The sequence below is a fragment of the Tamandua tetradactyla genome, chromosome 1 (assembly GCF_023851605.1).
Source record: "Tamandua tetradactyla isolate mTamTet1 chromosome 1, mTamTet1.pri, whole genome shotgun sequence".
In the NCBI taxonomy this organism is placed as follows: domain Eukaryota; kingdom Metazoa; phylum Chordata; class Mammalia; order Pilosa; family Myrmecophagidae; genus Tamandua; species Tamandua tetradactyla.
In genome coordinates this window covers 143,155,994-143,176,050 of record NC_135327.1, presented here as the reverse complement: position 1 = coordinate 143,176,050, position 20,057 = coordinate 143,155,994, and the positions used below count along the sequence as shown (strand labels likewise).

The 20,057-nt window shown below is 39.8% G+C and overlaps 1 protein-coding gene and 1 pseudogene across 2 annotated transcripts in view; both read right to left on the bottom strand.

Moving 5' to 3' along the window:
• The window catches only part of LHFPL3 (LHFPL tetraspan subfamily member 3), a 565,071-nt gene that overhangs the window by 5,972 nt on the left and 539,042 nt on the right, over positions 1–20,057 (bottom strand). The window lies entirely within an intron of this gene.
• LOC143686734 (peptidyl-prolyl cis-trans isomerase A pseudogene) lies at positions 9,739–10,895 on the bottom strand (annotated as a pseudogene).

The window sequence follows — 20,057 nt, the reverse complement described above, 5'->3', positions numbered from 1 at the left end:
AACAATGTCGCCATAATGTCCAATGCAAATGTCCATTTGGGTCCCCACACTCACTTTCTCCAGGTATATACCAAACAACAGGGTTGCATGATCATATGGTAACCCCACTCCTAGCCTCCTGTGGAACCACCACATTGCCCTCCAAGGGGCTGCACCGCTCATGTTCCTACCGACAGTGAATAGGTACATCTCTTTCCCCACATTTTCTCTACCACTTGTTTCTCTCTTTTCATTTTTAAACAGTTTTATTCACTTATCATACAATCCAATCTATGTAAATAGGCATGCCTTTGCCACCATAATCTATATGAAGATGCTTCCTTTTCTTCTGCAAAGAATCTATACTCCTTCCCCATGTCCCCTCCTGTTGACATTTAGTTTTGGCATAATGCCTTTGTTACATTCAGTAGAAGCATATTGCACTGTTACAGTTGACTATACACCCTAGCTTGCATTGATTGTACTTTTTCCTGTACACCATCCATTTTCAATACCTTGCAATATTGACATTCATTTGTTCTCCCTCATGCAAAAATATTCTTACAGTTATACATTTAATTACCATCAATGTCCACTCTAGGCCTTCTTAAGTTATACCATCTCAGTCTTTATTGTCTATCTTTCTGTCTGGTTTCATGTGTCCCCAGCTCTTCTCCCTCAATCATACTCACATTCAGCTACATTCAGTGTACTTAGATTATTGTGTTACAATCAGGTAGTACTGTGCTATCCATTTCTGAATTTTTACAATCAATCTTATTGCACAATCTGTATTCCTTCAGCACCAAATGCCAAGTCTCTACCCTATTTCTATCTCCTGATAACCTATATTCTTTTTTTTTAATTTGTTTTTTATTATCAAACCAAACCAACACACAAACATGAACATTCTTAAAATACAAACATTCTGTGCATGGTGTACAATCAATGGCTCACAATATCATCACATAGTAGTATATTCATCACCATGATCATTTTTTAGAACATTTGCATCACTCCAGAAAAAGAAATAAAAAGAAAAAAGAAAAAACTCATGCATAATATACCCCTTACCCCTCCCTCTCATTGACCACTAGTATTTCCATCTACTCTATAGATTTTAACCTTTGTTCCCCTATTTTTTTCTATATCCCTTACCACTCCCTTTCATTGTTCACTAGTATTTCTTTTTTTTTTCTGTCCTTTTTTTAAAAATTTATTAATTAAAAAATAAGAAACAAAATAAAACATACATAATCAGTAATTCACAATATCATCACCTAGTTGCATATTCATAATTTCTCAGAACATTTGCATTGATTCAGAAAAAGAAACAAAAAGACAATAGAAAAAGAAATAAAACGAACACAGGAAAGGAAAAAAAAAAAGATTATACCTATCATACCCCTTACCCCTTCATTGATCATTAGCATTTCATACTAGATGGTATAATCTAGGAATGCCTAGAGTATATAATAATAGTGAAATGTACAAGGTACAATTTTAAAAATGTTTTTGCATGAGGAAGAACAAAGGAATGTCATTATTGCAGGGTACTGAAAATAATGGCATAATGTCTTTATTATAATGCAAAGGCATTATATCAGTAGTGTTATAAAATCTTTCTTTCTGATTTCAATGCTTTCATTGATCACTAGCATTTCAAACTAAATTTATTTTAACATTTGTTCCCCCTATTATTTATTTTTATTCCATATGTTCTACGCGCCTGTTGACAAGGCAGATAAAAAGAGCATCAGACATAAGGTTTTCACAATCACACAGTCACACTGTTACAGCTGTATCATTATTCAATCATCCTCAAGTAACATGGCTACTGGAACCCAGCTCTACATTTTCAGGCAGTTCCCTCCAGCCTCTCCATTACATCTTGAATAACAAGATGATATCTACTTGATGCATAAGAATAACCTCCAGGATAACCTCTCGATTCTGTTTGGAATCTCTCAGCCACTGACACTTTGTCTCATTTCCCTCTTCCCCCTTTTGGTCGAGAAGGTTTTCTCAATTCCTTGATGCTAAGTCTCAGCTCATTCTAGGGTTTTTCTCAATCCCTTGATGCTGAGTCTCTGTTCATTCCAAGATCTCTGTCCCACGTTGCCAGGAAGGTCTACACCCATGGGAGTCATGTCCCACGTAGAGAGGGGTAGGGTGGTGAGACTGCTCGTTGTGTTGGCTGGAGAGAGGGGCCACATCTGAGCAACAAAGGAGGCACTCTTGGGGGTGACTCTTAGGCCTAAATTTTAAGTAGACTTGACCTATCCTTTGCGGGGTTAAGTTTCATATGAACAAACCCCAAGACTGGGGGCTCTGCCTACAGCTTTGGTTGTCAATACTGTTTGTGAGAATATCAAGAATTCAACTTGGCTCAAAAAGCTGAATATAGAATTGCCATACGACCCAGCAATACCATTGCTAGGTATCTACTCAAAGGACTTAAGGGCAAAGACACAAATGGACATTTGCACACCAATGTTTATAGCAGCGTTATTTACAATTGCAAAGAGATGGAAACAGCCAAAATGTCCATCAACAGAAGAATGGCTAAACAAACTGTGGTATATACATACGATCGAATATTATGCAGCTTTAAGACACGATAAACTTATGAAGCATGTAATAACATGGATGGACCTAGAGAATATTATGCTGAGTGAGTCCAGTCAAAAACTAAAGGACAAATACTGTATGGTCCCACTGATGTGAACGGACATTTGAGAATAAACTTGAAATATGTCATTGGTAACAGAGTCCAGCAGGAGTTAGAAACAGGGTAGGATAATGGGTAATTGGAGCTGATGGGATACAGACTGTGCAACAGGACTAGATACAAAAACTCAAAAATGGACAGCAAATTAATACCTAAGTGTAAAGTAATCATGTTAAAACACTGAATGAAGCTGCATCTGAGTTATAGGGTTTTTTTTTGTTTTTTTTTGTTTTTTTTTTTACTATTATTACTACTTTTATTTCTTTTCTCTATATTAACATTCTATATCTTTTTCTGTTGTGTTGCTAGTTCCTCTAAACCGATGCAAATGTACTAAGAAACGATGATCATGCATCTATGTGATGATGTTAAGAATTACTGATTGCATATGTAGAATGGTATGATTTCTAAATGTTGTGTTAATTTCTTTTTTTTTTTTCTGTTAATAAAAAAAAAAAAAAAAGAATTCAACTTGGGGAAGTTGAATTTCTCCCTGTTCTCACCACTCCCCGAAGGGGGCTTTGCAGATACTTTTCCACTCACTGATCGAATCACTCTGGGATTCATCGGGGCATCACTCTGGACAAACCAACAAAATCTCATGTCCTACCTGAGATTCCAAGTACTTATGGCGTTCAATCAAACTATCTACATAAGTTATATTAGGAAGTGCACTAGTCAAAATATTAATTTTGTAACAAATAAACATTTTTTGCTTAGGTCTCACACAGAAGGTGACATTTTAAAATATTAATTACCATCTATTTTCAGTACCCTGCAATAATGACATTCCTTTGTTCTTCCTCATGCAAAAACATTTTTAAAATTGTACCTTGTACATTTCACTATTATTATACACTCTAGGCATTCCTAGATTATACCATCTCAATCTTTAACATCTATCTTTCTTTCTGATTTCAATATGTCCCCAGCCATCCTCCCTCTATCATTCTGACATGCTTCATTCAGTGTTTTAACATAATTATATTACAGTTAGGTAGTACTGTGCTATCCATTTCTGAATTTTTACAATCAATCTTGTTGCACAATCTGTATTCCTTCAGCACCAAATGCCAAGTCTCTACCCTATTTCTAACTCCTGATAACCTATATTCTTAACTTCAACTCTCAAAGTTCACTCATTAATGTTTGTTCATATCAGTGAGACCATACAGTATTAGTCCTTTTGTTTCTGACTAATTTCACTCAGCATAATGTCCTCAAGGTTTATCCATGTTGTTACATGATCATGACTTTATTCTGTCTTACAGCCGCGTAATATTCCATTATATGTATACATCACAGCTTGTTTAGCCACTTTTCCATAAATGGACATTTGGGCTGTTTCCGTTTCTTGGCAATTGTAAATAATGCTGCTATAAACACCAGCATGCAAATGTTCATTTGTGTCCTTGCCTTCAGTTCCTCTGAATATATATCTTGTAATGGGATTACTGGATTATATGGCAATTCTATATTTGGCTTCCAGAGGAATGGCCAAATTGCTTTCCAGAGTGCCTGCACCATTTTACTTTCCCACCAACAGTGGATAACTGTGCCTTTTTCTCCACATCCTCTTTTGTTGTTTTCTGTTTTTTTGATAATGGCCATTCTAGTGGTGTGAGATGATATCTTATTGCGGTTTTGATTTGCATTTCCCTAATACCCCAGTGAAGTTGAGCATCTTTTCTTGAGCCTTTTAGCCATTTGTATTTCCTCTTCTGAGAAGTGTATGTTCATGTCTTTTGCCCATTTTTTAATTGAGTTGTTTGTCTTTTTTGTTGTTGAGTAGAAAAATCTCTATATATATCCTGAATACTAAACCCTTATATGATATGTGGTCACCAAATATTGTCTCCCATTGTGTAGGCCACCATTTTTTTCCTGACAAATTTCTTTGATGTACAAAAGTGTTTAATTTTGAAGTGATCCCATTTTTCTATTTCTTTTTTCAATGCTAGTGCTTTGTGTGTAAGGTCTAGGAAACCACCTCCTATTACAAGATTTATAAGATATTTCCCTACATTTTATTTTAAACATTTTATGATCTTTAGCTCTAATGTTTAGGTCTTTGATCTATTTTGAGTTAATTTTTGTATAGGGTGTGAGACATGGATCCTTTTTCATTCTTTTGCTTATGGATATCCAGTTCTCCAAACACCATTTATTGAAGAGACTGCTCTTTCCCAGGTGGGTTGGCTTGACCGCCTTTTCAAATATCAATTGTCCATAGATGAGAGGGTCTATTTCTGAACATTCAATTTGATTCCATTGGTCAGTACATCTAATTTATGCCAGTACCATGCTGTTTGACCACTGTTGCTTCATAATATGCTTTAAAGCCAGGTAGTATGGGACCTCCAACTTCATTTCTCATTCTTAATATATTTTTAGCTATTCAGGGCAGCCTGCCCTTCCAAATAAATTTGGTTATTGGTTTTTCTACTTCTGCAAAGTAACTTCTTGGAATTCTAATTGATATTGCATTGAATCTATAAATCAATTTGGGTAAAAATGACATCTTAACCATATAGTCTTCCAATCCATGAACACAGTATGCCCTTCCATTTATTTAGGTCTTCCATGATTTTTTTTTTAGCAATTTCTTGTAGTTTTCTGTGTATAGGTCATTTGTATTCTTAGTTAAATTTATTCCTAAATATTAGATTCTTTCTATTACTATTGTAGTTGGGATTTTTTAAAATTTCCTCCTCAAATTGCTCATCAATAGTGTTCAGAAACACTACTGATTTTTGGGTGTTGATCTTGTACACTGCCACTTTGCTGTACTCATATATTAGCGCTACTAGCTTTACTGCAGATTTTTCGGGATTTTTGACATACAGTGTCATGTCATCTGCAAACAGTGAGAGTTTTACTTCTTCCTTCCCAGTGTGGATGCCCTTATTTCTTTTTCTTTTCTGATTGCTCTGGCTAGAACTTTTTTCTGGCTAGAACTTCCAGCACAATGTTGAGTAGCAATGGTGACAGTGGGCATCATTGTCTTGTTCCTGATCTTAGAGGGAAAGCTTTTGAGGATGATGATAGCTGTGGTTTTTCATATATTCCCTTTATCATGTTGAAGAAGTTCCTTTCTATTACTATCCTTTGAAGTGTTTTCATCAAGAAAGGATATTTAATTTTGTCAAATGTCTTTTCTGTTTCAATCGAGATGATCATACGGTTTTTCTGCTTTGATTTGTTGGTAATTGATTTTCTGATGTTGAACCAGCCTTGCTATCTGGGATAAATCCCACTTGGTTATGGTATATAATTCTTTCAATGGGAATGCTTTCTTAAGATGTTATTAAAAGCAACATAAGCAATGCATGGATTTTATAAGTGTTACTGGTGTTCTGAACCTTGAGTGGTGTATTTGTATGACAAATAGCACACAATGGTTTGGTTTAAACAATGGAAATTTATTGGCTTACAATTTAGAGGCTAGAAGGCTTGCTTCTTCCTGAGAGGTTGGTAGTGGTAGTATTCTGGTTGGCTGGCAATCCTTAGGTTCCTTGGTTTTTCCATCACTTGGCAATGTCCTCTCTTTCTCTTCCAGTTCCAGTGACCTTCAGATTTTGGCTCCTCTCCGAGGCTTTTTTCTCTCACTGAATTTCTTCTGCTCATAAAGGAGTCCAGTAAATTGGATTAAGGCCCAACCGCATTCAGGTGGGCCACACCTCAACTCAAAATAACATCTAAAGAGACTCTATTTATAGTGGATTCATAACCACAAGAATGGGATTAACAACATGTTTTTCCCTTGGGGTACAGAATTCAACCTACCACAAGCAATCTCTGCCTTACTGTCATTGAGGTTTTCCTACTAGATGGAATCCACAGTCAGATTTATGGGCCCCTGAGTCCTCTATTCTAGCATTAATCACTCTGAATATTTTTCTATTTCAAATTCACAAACTGAATGTCTAGGTTTTCCAGTAAGATATAAAAGGTGTTTGCTGGGGTTGGTGGAGAGAAAGGAGTGGGTGGAAGTAGTAAACAGATGAAAGAGAATATGGAAATTGTTTTTGAGAAGTGGTAAGGCTCCTGGAAGGGAAGGCAGCAAATGAAAGTGGCCAGGGCTATATGTGTGTGATATAGGGGAAGTGTAAAATGATAGTCCCCATTTTCTTCAGGTTCTCAAATAGACTAATTCAATTATAGAAAAACCTGTTTTGGTGTGAACCATTTGTTGGCAATCAGGAACCAGACAGTTCCTATTTTTTTTTCTCCAGCTCTAAGATTCCAGATTTGGCTTTATGACATCATCGGCAAGGATGCTAAAGAAAAAACACGTGTCTAATGCTGTATCCTAGGCAGTATGAGGTCTGATACTCAAGCCAGGGGAGAAAGAAGTTTCCTACAGGATAGGGATCTCTCTAGAAAGATCCTGAACCCTCTTGTTGAAAGGGAACATATGTGGCCATTCTCACAGTCTTATTTACTCCCCTCATCTGGGACCATTGCCCAGGGGCTGACCAGAACAGGCCATTCATCAGCAACCCTTGATCTGCTATAGTTTTGGGCCACTGAGATCTCCACCTGGTCAAATCCCTTCACTTTATCTCTCTGCCACCATTGGCACTATTGATTACTCAGTCCCTCCTTCTTTAAGCTCTCCTTGTTGACTAGGATTACACTCCCCACCAAAGTGGTAATGATGGGCAGACATTTGAGGAGTGAATGGGAAAATAAAGCCATGAAGCCAGTGAGAAGCACAATTTAAGGGGCTCTCACTCTCAGGACTGTGGAAGCACAGGGTGACATCCTTCTTCAATTTTGCGTACAAGTCTCATCTCTTGCCTTACACTTGTCCAACCCTTGGCAGTGAGGGCTTATCAGGAAGCCTACTTGAATATTTGCTGGAGTTTGAGTTACTTACACACTGCCACCACTGTGTATTCCTTCTTCCCAGTGCAACAGAAACCCTAGGGCATGCCAGGGTTCTGAAGATTGTGCTATACTAGACATAACCAGGATATTTGTTCCAGTGGTGATCAGAACATAAGCATTCCCCACGATATTAGGAAAACACTTTTCTGAAGAGTAATATTATAATGCTGTTACCATTATGTAGTAACATACACAATGAAGAGCCTTCTACCTGAAGGTTTGGCAAGGGCTGGCCCTTAGAACAGATTTGTGAAGTTAGCAGGTGAAAGGGCATAAAAGGCAGGATTTTCCCTCTGAATCTTTCTAGTGCTCCTTCCTTTCAGCCTTAGTGGCTGTAAGACACCACAACAGTTTGCAGAATTTGGTGGAGGGATCAGTATGGCTATACCGTGATTAATTCTTTGTAAAACATTTTGCTCTTTTCAAAATTTTGCTAACATTTCACATCACCACAGACATTGTATAGCTTAGGGGAGGCAATTTAAAAGTTGTCACATTCTTTCAGGTTTGTACAGAGCCCCGTGTGCATAAGTAAGTCATTCAGAGCTGTAGATGTTTGTTCAGTTGAGTTTGTCCTTGTAACAGGTCATGGGCTCTGAGAGGCCCATATTGCATTTCCAAGGGGCTCTTGGCAACTTCTTTTTGAAGCTGTCATTTCAATAAGTGCTCATGAGAGCAGCATGTAGAATGGCTGCACTGTCCTGATAACCTAAATGCTATGTTGTTGAAGTAGGGACTTTGAAAGGTCTCCATGGCTGGCTTCTGCTGACTGTCTCTATTTGATCTATTTAGTTAGGGCCTGGAGCCCCTGCTGTCAAGATAGCTGGGGGTGGGGAGGGTGGGGGAGACACTGTCTGAGGGAGTAAAATGCTGGGTGGGGTGGTCAAGCTTTCAGCCAAATTGCTTGCTGAATCTTTTTTGTAAAAAGAGGGAGGGAGGAATTCTCAGTTACTGTTTCTCAGAGGCTGCATGAGCTTTGCCATTTTCTCTCACTTTGTAGCTTCAAGGGTCAAGGAACATGAACTGTACCCACCTCTATTAGGGCCTTCTGACACCCCTCATCTCCAGGAGGCTGAATACACTGCCCTGGAAATAGTATCTCAACCATCTGTGTGCTCAGGTACTCTAGACCTGATGGCTTCAGAGTGGGTGTCACTGCCAAGTCTTTGACATGCCTCCCATTGAGAAGTGGGGTCTATGTTCCTTTCCCCTGGAATCTGAGCTTTTAGATTACTGGCAGTTTTTTACACCCCTGCTGGAATAGCCCCATGGAGAGACCTTGGCACTATGTGGGATGGAGAGGGGTCCCAGTGAGCCAGGCTTCCAGCTATCCCTACCAAGGTGCCCGCATATGGGTGAAGCCATGTTGGACCCTCCAGACTCCCCTGCCACCAGCTGAGTGCCACAGAGTGGTTTCAGATAATGATACATGGAGCAGAATTGCCCAGTTGAACCCTTCCAAAATTCCTGACCCACATAATTGTGAGTTATAAGAAAAACAATTGTTTTAAGCTACTAAGTTTAAAATTTAGTTTTTGGGATAGTTTGTTATGCAGCAGTGGACAAATGCCCTTTCTTCTTACTGTGATTTGAATTTGCTGTATTAAATATATTTTAACAACATGTGTAGCTGGATGGTTGGCATAAGGCTGGTCAGAAAGAGCACTGCCATCTTGAACCCATTTTTATTCCTGATATACAACTTCCAGATGAACAATACTTGAGCCCCAGCCTCCAGTTACTGGTCTATATTCTGCTTTTGGAGTATCATTGATTTGTCCCTTGTAACCGAGAGTTAAGAGTTAACAAATGATTACAATTACTGAATCCCTACATAGACACTTTCTTACTTTCTACTACATTGTAAAATAGCCAAAAGTAAGTACTTGAAACTACTGAAACTCACAGAACTATAACCCAGACACCCTGTTCTTTGATAATGATGCTTTATTGTGTATCTATTAATCTTTACCTTGTAACTGAAAGCCTCATGACAACCTGTGACTGGCCCCACTTGTATCCCATCATCATGTTTTACATCTTTGAAGTCTTGTGATCACAGTCAGCTCCTTAATGATTATTAATGAAGGAACTTGAGTCAGCTCAGAACTAACCCACCCCAATTCCTAGGGTATCTTTCTAAAGTTAGTTCTAACTGGAATTGGCCCACCTAACATGAGCAGTAGCTTAAACCTTAACCTAATAGGTGACCTATACCTCAATATAATACCAAAAATCACGTCATCATGTTAAGGCCACCGTTTTCTTACCTGCATTCTGTGACTAAGCATGTAATCTGTGTATGCTCCATAATTAGACTATCTCTAATTTTGTCATCTTGAACCATTATACTCATTATCCTAAAGCTGCCTGTCTTTGAAAACAACAAATCTCTCAGTTACTGCAGTTCAAGGAGACAGATCTGAGATCCATAAGCCTCCTATTTTCCTTGTTCTGTGCCTTGCAATAAAGTGCTTTCTCCCTTTTCTTTTGAAGTTTTTATTTCATAATCTTAAACCTAACTCTGCAATCCAACTAGACTTGGGAGGGGAAGATAATGTTGACCCTAAAGAACTGTAGTGAGAGCACAATGATAGAATACAGAGAGCAGGCCAGGGAAGGTGGGATGCTCTCCTGAGCTGCAGAAGGAATGGTCTGGTGGTTAAGAAAAAACACAAATCAAATTTATTAGATTTGTCCACAGTCAGCAATAGTGCTCTTCCTGCTGGTCTTGCTATTCCTGGACCCAAAGTGCTCCATGACTTCCACAATATTCATGCCCTCTTTTAGCCTGCCAAAGACCACATGCCTACTACCCAACCACTCAGTCTTAGCAGTACAGATGAAAAACTGGGAACCATTTGTGTGGGGTCCAACATTGGCCATGGATGAGATGCCAGGACCCATATACTATACAATGAAGTTCTCATCAGCAAACTTCTCCCTGTAGATGGACTTGCCACCAGTGCTGTTATGGCATGTGAAGTCACCACTCTGGCACATAAACCCAGGAATATTTCTGTGAAAGCAGGAGCCCTTATAACCAAATCCTTTCTCCCCAGTGCTCAGAGCATGGACATTTTCTGCTGTCTTTGGAACTTTGTCTGAAACAACTTGAAGGAGACATGGTCCAAGAGCTTGTCATAGACTGTGATGTTGAAGAAACATGGTGGGGTTGATCATGGCTGTGGGTGGGGAACTGTGGTGACATCTGCAAGATGCCTTTCTCCTTTTTAAATCCTCATGCCACAGGATTGGTCATTATGTGTATAGAGCAGAGTACCCATGCTTTGATTGGTATCACCCTCAGGTGGGCTACCTGCAGGGGGTTTAGATCTGGGCTGAAAATAAATGCATGGTCACAGCACACTTTCGGGTGAATTAAGGTTTAACCCTCATTTTGATTGCAGGTTAATTAACATAAGCTTTATAGGTGATTGGAAGGTCTGAGGTTGTTGTGGCCTTGTTTGTTGTGTAATTGGCCAGCCGGTTGGTGAAGAAAGGGACTTGGGTATATTCCCATTGCTAATCCTTCCTTGCATGCCGTTCTTATCATCCCCACTGGCTCCCTCTTTGGCCCCTGATGGTGATGATGGAAGGGAGACAGCAGGACAGGAAGCAATGCCCTAGTCACCGGGTTTTCTCTAATGCCTTTTCACCCTAACAGAGGAGCCATACCAGTGCTACTTTCTGGGAGTTAGCATTTAGTTTCCATCTGAGTTCTTAGCTGCTCATGGCTTAGATTTCTCAACAGGCCTGTGCTAATGACCATGCCTGCTTGTTGGCAATTCACAGTTTCAGTGCTAGGTGCTGAGGCACAAGGAAGGGGAGGAGGGTTGAAAGGAGAAAAGGAAGGAGTATTGTAGTCTCTGGCTCTTTTCAGGTAGGACCAGTGACTATGTTTTCATTTTCAGTATAGAATGCAAGGTACAAAATATAAATAACTTATTCCCAAAGACCTCTATTCCTATCTATCATAGAGTCATTTGTTTCTATCTTACCACTTATTTGCTGCATATCACTATCTGTAACGATCCTGTATATTTTCTTGTATTCAATTCTCCCACAAGAATGTGGGCTCCACGTGACCAGGACCTTCTCTGTCTTGCTCACCTTTGTATCTCCAGTTCCTGGCTCATTGCCTGACATCTAACAGGGAAGCATTAAGTACTCACTGAACAAATAAAGGAGTTAAGAAATAGAAAAGTATTCCTCTCTATGCCTTATAATTCCTGAGGTCAGTGCCTCTCAAACCTTAGAATGCATATGAATTACGTCGGGATTTTGTTACAATTCAGATTTTGACTCAGTAGGTCTGGAGTGAAACCCAGAGAATTTGCATTTCTAACAATCCCTCAGGCGCTACTGCTGGTCCTTTTCTAACAACCGCCCAGGTGCTGCTGTTTGTTTTCTTCTAAACATCTCCAGTTGCTGCTGTTGTTGCTGGGTCTTTTCTAAAATGCCCTCCAGGTGCTGTTGCTGCTCGTCTGAACACACTTTGAGAGTAAGGGACTGGACTGAGAGCTCCTTGAGGCAGAGATGTGTCCTATTCCTGTTGGAATTCCTGGGTTAGTAAGGTGTTTGGTTTACAACAGTTGCTCAAGTTGTTTGTTGAAGGAGTGAATGAAACCAAACTAGGCACATGAATCTATGAAAACCTGGGCCAAACAACCCTCAAGCGACCTGAGGAGTGACTCAGTGACCTACAACTTCACCGTGGACTTTGAGGGGCACTCAATTCCTTCCACCCCCAATACTGAGCTGGGCAGAGGGAGCAGAGATGGGGAGGGGCTCTCTCAGGCTGAGCCCACAGATGGAGATCGTCTCACTTGGTTTAACTGTTCTTTGTGTGTGTGTGTGTGTGTGTGTGTGTGTGTGTGTGTGTGTGTGTGAATAAGTAGAAACATACCTAGGAAAAAGGTCCCCACCTGAGACAGTCCCAGTACTTTTTTTCTCTTTTCTCCTCCCAGGGTTTTTTTTTTGTTAATACTTTTAATTACATGATCATAATTATACAATTTCCACTATAAAACCAGTTATAATACACAAGATTTTCAAATGAGACAATATGTATCAAGCTACATGGATAGATAAGCTACACATAGGCCATTATGAAGCTTTATCTTAAAAATACCACCAGGGCTTTAAAAAAAAAAAAACTTGATATTCACTTTCTCTCCTCTTTGTCTCCTCCTACCTACCTTTAGATTTGACATACTGATTTTAACACAGGAAACGGTGGAGGAAAATTGCTAAAACTGTTCTACCTGCCACTTGGATCTTTTTTGCTGACAAGGGACAGGAAATGGCTTAAGAATGAGGTCCTGAGTGTATGCAATTGACAATTACACTTTGACATTCAGGCACAACACTTTCTCATATGACCTTTTCTCAGAAAGCAAGTGATTCATGAACATCTCTTTCTTCCCCCCTCTTCCCCTATCTCCTGCAATAAGAAGCACTGTAGAATCTATTAAAAGCAAGAAAACAGGCACAACTACTTTGCAGGTCTTACTCAGGCACATCGAGAATAGAATATTGCTGATTTATCAGTCCTAGTCATAGTCACTGTCCAGTTTTAACATGAAGCCATTCCATGTTTCACACGAGTTAAAAGGCTTTCATTCCTAAAGCCCAAAGGACAGGCTCACTGCAGGGTGAGAGTGTGGCAACCTCAGCTTGTAGTGCATTTCACATGAATTAATAAATTGTATGGAGATATCAATCTTTTATCACTGCCTTTAGTGACTTCTATGCAGTTGCCATTTTTAATAATTGTTTTGCCTCTCCATCTCACGAACTAGCTCATGCACTAACAGCTCACTGAGTAGTTATGAAAATCCTTTAAAAATATAAATAAAAGGGTGGGCCACGGTGGCTCAGCAGGCAGCATTGTCACCTGCCATGCCGGAGACCCAGGTTTGATTCCTGGTGCCTGCCCATGCAAAAAAAAAAAAGTGAAAAAAATGTAAGTAAACAAATTGAATATTACCACACATGAGATTGCAAATCATGGAGCCCAAATTATACTGGCTTCTCAATATAATCGATTCATCTCTATTGCCACTGAATGTTTAGCCTCCCATATCTTCCTCTCCTTCCTATATCAGAAAGATGACCAACTTTGTATTACTCCCCTGTGCTGTTTCTGTCCTTCTCTTTTGACCAAGGTGCACGTTTTTTTTCTCTCTTTGAAAAATGTCTGCCTTGTGGACTTTCTCCTTTTCTCAGAACACCATTTTGAGAGTTAATTGGCCCTCTTGATAAATTTCCTGATTTTCTTGGGGGCATATAGGTTAGTGTGTGTTCTCTTTGGCTTCGAATCTTAATTCTACCACTTGTTGACTGGGTTACTTTAAAGAAGTTTTTTCCATATTGCATTGGAAAGACCAGTTCTGCATTAAGCAACTGGACTTTATTCAGTAGCAGAGTGTAGCCTCTAAAAGTTTTCAGCTGAAGAACAACCTGCTCACTTCTGCATCTTAGAAAACTCTAAAATTCTGTGATTCAGCCTGTCTCTGGCTCTCCTCCGCCACTACATCATTTGTGGCTAACCAATGTCAGCCAGTGCTTCAATTTCCTCACCTGAAAACGTGGTCCTGAAGGTGGAGAGCATGTTTTTAAGATGTTTGCTGTAATGTGTAAACTTGGCACATAGGAGGAGCTCAATAAATGTTGGCTGTCATTTTTTAAGTACAAAATAGTGAAATTTGCACTATCTTATTTCAGAAAATCACCCCCCCACCCCAACAGAAAATCATGTGAACACTTACCTTCCCCAGGGACATGTTGGTGTAACGATTCAGAGTGCAGACACTGGGGCCAGACAGTCTAGTTTTAACCCCCACTGTGCTACTCACTAGCTCTGTGTCCTTGGCCCTGTGGTCTCATGTGTACAATGGGGATTAGACTAGCATCCCTCACAGGACTGTTGAGAGCACTAAATAGGTTAACACATATAGTTAGCACTATAATCTGTAAACTACTATTATTAGTATGATTATTATATGAGTTGGATTTTTCCTTGATGCATATTGATACATCTGTATTTGTGCATCTCAGTTTAGTAGGGGAAGTGACTGTCCTCAGATGGTCCTCAGAGAGCACCAGAAACAGTGCTATTTAAGAGAGGATTATTAATAGTTACCCTTCAAGACCTAACTGATGTTCCCTTTTTCTTCTTTTCAGTGATGTGACAAACTTTTGTGAAATTATAAGGCACCAGCTCTTTAAAAGCACAAGCTGACTCTCTCCTCTTGGAAGTGGTGAGACTTTTGTACATGGACCTATGGTCTTGAGTCTTTAGCAGGTGGCGGAGTTCAGGATCACGAGGGTTTAAAGGCCTTTATTACCACAAATTCAATAGTCCTGGCCCTAATTACCCATATGGGTATTTGTTGTAATGAAATAAAATATTCTAGTATGATGCATGCTTCCTCTCTAGACCAAAGGGAAGTTGGCCTGCAGAGTCCAGAAGGCAATTTATAATCAAGAACTAATCAACACACATACCCCACAGCCCTGTTGGAGAAGTAATAACTAAGAACTTAAGCATAGTAGATGTGCAATCCATCACTGACTGGCTGACATTGGTTAGCCACAAATGATGTAGTGGCTGAGGAGAGCCAGAGACAGGCTGAATCACAGAATTTTAGGGTTTTCTAAGATGCAGAAGTGAGCAGGTTGTTCTTCAGCTGAAAACTTTTAGCGGCTACACTTTGCTACTGAATAAAGTCCAGTTGCTTAATGCAGCCCACAAGGCCTTCTGGGGCCTGTCTCCCCTTATGACTCCCCACTCCAGTCTCTCCTCACGGCCTGTGCCCACCTCAGGCTCAGCTCTCGCCTCCTGAGGGTGACCCTTCTCTATCCAGCGTTCCAACTGATGAAGATCATCTCCTTTGAAGTCTTAAGTTGCTTCCCAGAGCATTTTTTGAATGGCTCGGCTTCTTTCTCTCTTTTGTGTCCACACTTCGTGCCAATCATCCTTTATCAGAGCCTAGGCAATGGTGCTCCCTGAAAGCAGGGGCCACTTTTGATGTTTTCCTAGCATTCAGCAAGGGCCAGCACACAACAGGTGCTCAAAAAACCTCTGGTGTTTACTGAAAGGAAACAGAGGTCAACTATTCCAGCTCTTTTGCTTTGTAGTGAAGCATCCTCAAGTAAAGAAGAAGCAGTTTGCCCAAAGCCAGCTAGTTAGTAGAAGAGCTAGGGTTTGAGTCCAATTCTTCCGACCTAGACTGCTTTTTCCAATTTCCCTCCATAAGTGGAAACCTTTCTTCAAGTGAATCTGTTAGGAATTCAGTTCTGTATGTAAGACAGAATTGGGTGCAGCTGTCCCAGTTGAAGCCTCAGAACCTCACCCCTGCCCAGCTTTCCCTTTTGCCCAGCCCTCTTCCAAGGAGCACCTCTGTAGCACATGGAGGAATCTAATCGGAAAACTGCTACCCTAACCCACACTGCCTCAAAACATTATCACATACCTTCTCAGTTTAGCACATTTTCTTTTGCCCTGAAGCACAGGACCTTTGGAAACTGGATCCTTAGATGATAAGATGCACTAGGAGATAACATGATTAGGATTTCAGCCTAGAAAGGTCTGCAATGGCTCTGACTCTGTTCTGGTCTGGAGTAATGATAAAGATGTTTTCAACAGATATAGCAGAATCATCCAGAAACCAGGTGTACTTCACCCTGGTCTGGGACTCATTTTATAAGCCAGCAAATATCCAAGTATACAGATAGCTCCCTTCCAAGGTGTACTGAAGTTTCAGAAAAGCTACTTCAGTGATGGCCAGAAGTCCTGTGACCACAGGGAACCCTGCTCAGCAACTAGTCTTTATAAAAGCTGATGGTCAATAACTGTGTTTTTTCCACTGTGGTCATGGATCTCTCTGCATAACTTTTACCTAAGTTTCTCTGAAAATTCAGATCACAGTATCCTGCCTAGACCAACTGAAGCGGTATCAAACTTCCCAAGTGATTCTTATGTACATTAAAGTTGAAGATTATTAATGCTTAAAATACCTGGGCTTTGGAATCAGATCAAAGTTTGAATCCTGATTTTCCTACTTCCTAGTTGGGGCCGACTCACTTTATTTGCCCTAGCTTTGTTTTTCTCATCTGTAAAATGGAGATGATACCTATTTTGTAGGATTGTTTTGAGGAATCAAGGTAAAGCACTGAGCTCAGTGCCTAGAACCCATTTGGTGTGTGTATAGTAGCAGCCTCTCCCCATTAAGAGTCTGGTCTGCAGGGCAACCGGGTGGGGGGCTTTGCCCATAAGCAGAGGTTGGGCTACCCAGGAAGCTACAGGTGGCCACTGACCCGCCACCATCTGCACTCCTTTATTTCTTCTCTTTCCTCGCCTGCCTTTTTCTTGAAGTCTTCTGACACCAGGACTACAGAACCCAGAATGGTCTAAACACAAACTAGGGTGTGGTGTCTTCTGTCCTGCAGTCATAAATCAAAGTTTATCCTTAAAAGGGAGAAAAGGGTGGCAGAGAACCCACACCAGAGAGTTTTTAAGTTTGGAGAGAAGAAGAAAGCTCATTTTAAAAAACCTCACATAACTAACACCAGTGAAGGGCAAGAGTGAAAAATAGACATGAAATCTGTGATGACTTGAGATTCTTCTGAGTTTTCTGTAGGTCAGTCAGACTTTCCGAGTCTCAAGGAAGAATTTTGGGTCTCTGGAGGCTCTGGAGGATTTCTTCCCTGTACCCTCCAGGGCATGTTTCTGCCCCTCCTGGCCAAGAACAAGGAGAGACTTGGCAGGGAAGGTCCTTACAGAAGGGCAGGTCCAGGCACAGCTGTGAGGAAAACCTGAGCTGCAGGGTGCCAGGTGTGAAGGCAGCACTTCATTCTCCTTTCTGCTGGTGAGAGACACGGATGGAAGAGAGATGGAAGAGAGCAGAACTGAGAAAAGCAGCTTCTAAGACCTCCCTGTGAATTTTTGCCTATTTTGACGAATAAGAAAATAAGAAATCCATACAAGTTTCTTAGTGTTTATTTGGAATCAAATGCTTTAAAATAACACTTACGGGCTTTACGGGCACCGAGGACAGGATGACTGATGCCCAGATGCTAGAAATACAGTTCCACGCGGGGCAAGCCTTTGACTGTTAGGTGCAACGACAGCCTCCACACACCCAAACCCAGGGCAGGATTGTTTTCTCTTTTATGGATTTGATCATATCGCGAGTCAAATCCTGTCCCGGGTAAAGGACATGTCAGTAATAACAGGGCATCTCATCAAAAAGCCTGTAAATCAGTTGTGATCCTTGCTTCCTGGTTTGCTGAGCACTAACTGTATGCCAGGCATGGTGCTAAGTGCTTTCCAAACATTAGGCTGCTCAGTCCCCACAAATACCCCTAAGTGGCAGGTAATATCATTACCTCCATTTTATTAATGAGAAAACTCATTCCACGGTTCTTATTCTGACCAGCATCAATACTGCTTTAATGAAAAATAAAGAGCAAATGCAGAAATGAAAATAAAGAGCAAATGCAGAAAAAGACCTGGTGCTGCTGGTTTCTTGAGCATTCTACTTTAATATTACTCCCCAGACACATGTGTCTTGAAATGGTCTCACCTGTCCCTCTATTCCTTTCTCTGTCTGTACAGATGGAGACTGGGGCCCCAATTAATACCGGATCATAAGCTTAAAGTTTGATGAATGCTATTTAATACATGTTTGTAAAAAATGCCCTAAAAGAATTTATATAATGATAATAACAGAACCAAGTTGTACATATAAGCTTGTGTATCGTAGTAAAAAAATTGAAAGTAAATTTAATATCGAAATAAGAGATTGGTTAAACAAATTATGGGACTTCTATACAGCCAGTGAGTGTGTAGGTCTTTATTAAATGAGTGATGTCCATTTAAATGAAAAAAGCAGTTATGAAATAGTATGCAAAGTATGATCTATTCACGAAAATCAAATATAATTGTATGTTTATATATGCATGACAGCTCTACCTCCAAAATATGCTATTAAGCTCTGAGTGGTGGATTTGGGGATTTGCTCTTTATTATCTGCTTTTTAAATTCTTCTACAATGAGCCGAGCATGTATTACATTTTTTTTTGTGTTGAGTGCATGGGCTGGGAATCAAACCCGGGTCTTCCCATATGGCAGACGAGCATTCTACCCCTAAACCACCTGTGCACCCCTGTATTACTTTTATAGTTAGAAGAAAAGTGCTATTATTATTTTGAAAACTAAATACCCTGGGGGGGAATAAAAGAAAATTAAAAGGAAAACTAAACTGAAAGAAAGAAAAGAGAAGAAAATTCTACCATCTTCAATTTCTTTGTGGATTTATGTTTGTTTCTCAAAGAGAGTGATTAGCAGATGGTCTGAAGACTGTGAGGACACCAAAGGGTAGCCATGTTTCTATGCATCCATTTTAGCAACCCTACACATACTCAATGCACTCCTCAATATATCATTCAGTACACTCTTGCTGAATGAGTAAATGGGCACTGAAAATAACATCTGTGATCAATATGCCAAATATTGCAAAAGAAGTGCATCAAAGGACATTATTAAGAAAGTGAAGAGACAATTTACAGCATGGGAGAATATAATTTCTAACTATATATCTGATAAGCGTTTAATATCTGGAACATATAAAGAATTCCTACAGCTCAACAACAAAATGACAAACAACCCAATTATAAAATGGGCAGGGGACTTGAATAGACATTTCTCCAAACAAGATATATAATAGGCACATGAAAAGATGCTCAATATCATTAGTCATCAGTGAAATGCAAATCAAAACCTTGAGATACCGCTTAACACCTATTAGAATGGATATTATTAAAAAAGACAGAAAATAATAAGTGTTGGTGAGGATGTGGACAAATAGGAACACTGACAGTAATGACTGGTGGCACTCTAAAATGGTGCAGCCGTTGTGGAAGTCAGTAAAGTTGAAAATCAAATTACCATATGACCCAGCAAACTCATTTTTTGGTATATACCGCAAAGAACTGATAACAGGGTCTTGATTCACAGCAGCATTATTTGCAATAGTCAAAAGGTGGAAGAAACCCTAGTGTCCATCAACAGATGAATGGGTAATCAAAATATAGTATATACACACAATGGAATGTCTTTCAGCCATAAAGAGGGATGCAGACTGCATGCTACAACATGGATGAGCCTTGAAGACATCATGTTGAGTGAAATAAGCCAGACACAAAAGTACTGATATTGTATGACTTCACTTACATGAAATAACTAGAATATGTAAATTGATGGAGATAGAAAGTAGATTACACGTTGTGTTAGTTTGAAAGCTTCTGGAATGTGATATAGCAGAAACAGAACGACTTTCAAAAAGAGGAATTCATTAAGATGCAAGTTTACAGTTCTAAAGCTGTGAAATTTCCATATTAAGGCATCCAGGGAAAGATACCCTGGTTCAAGGAGGCTGATTATGTT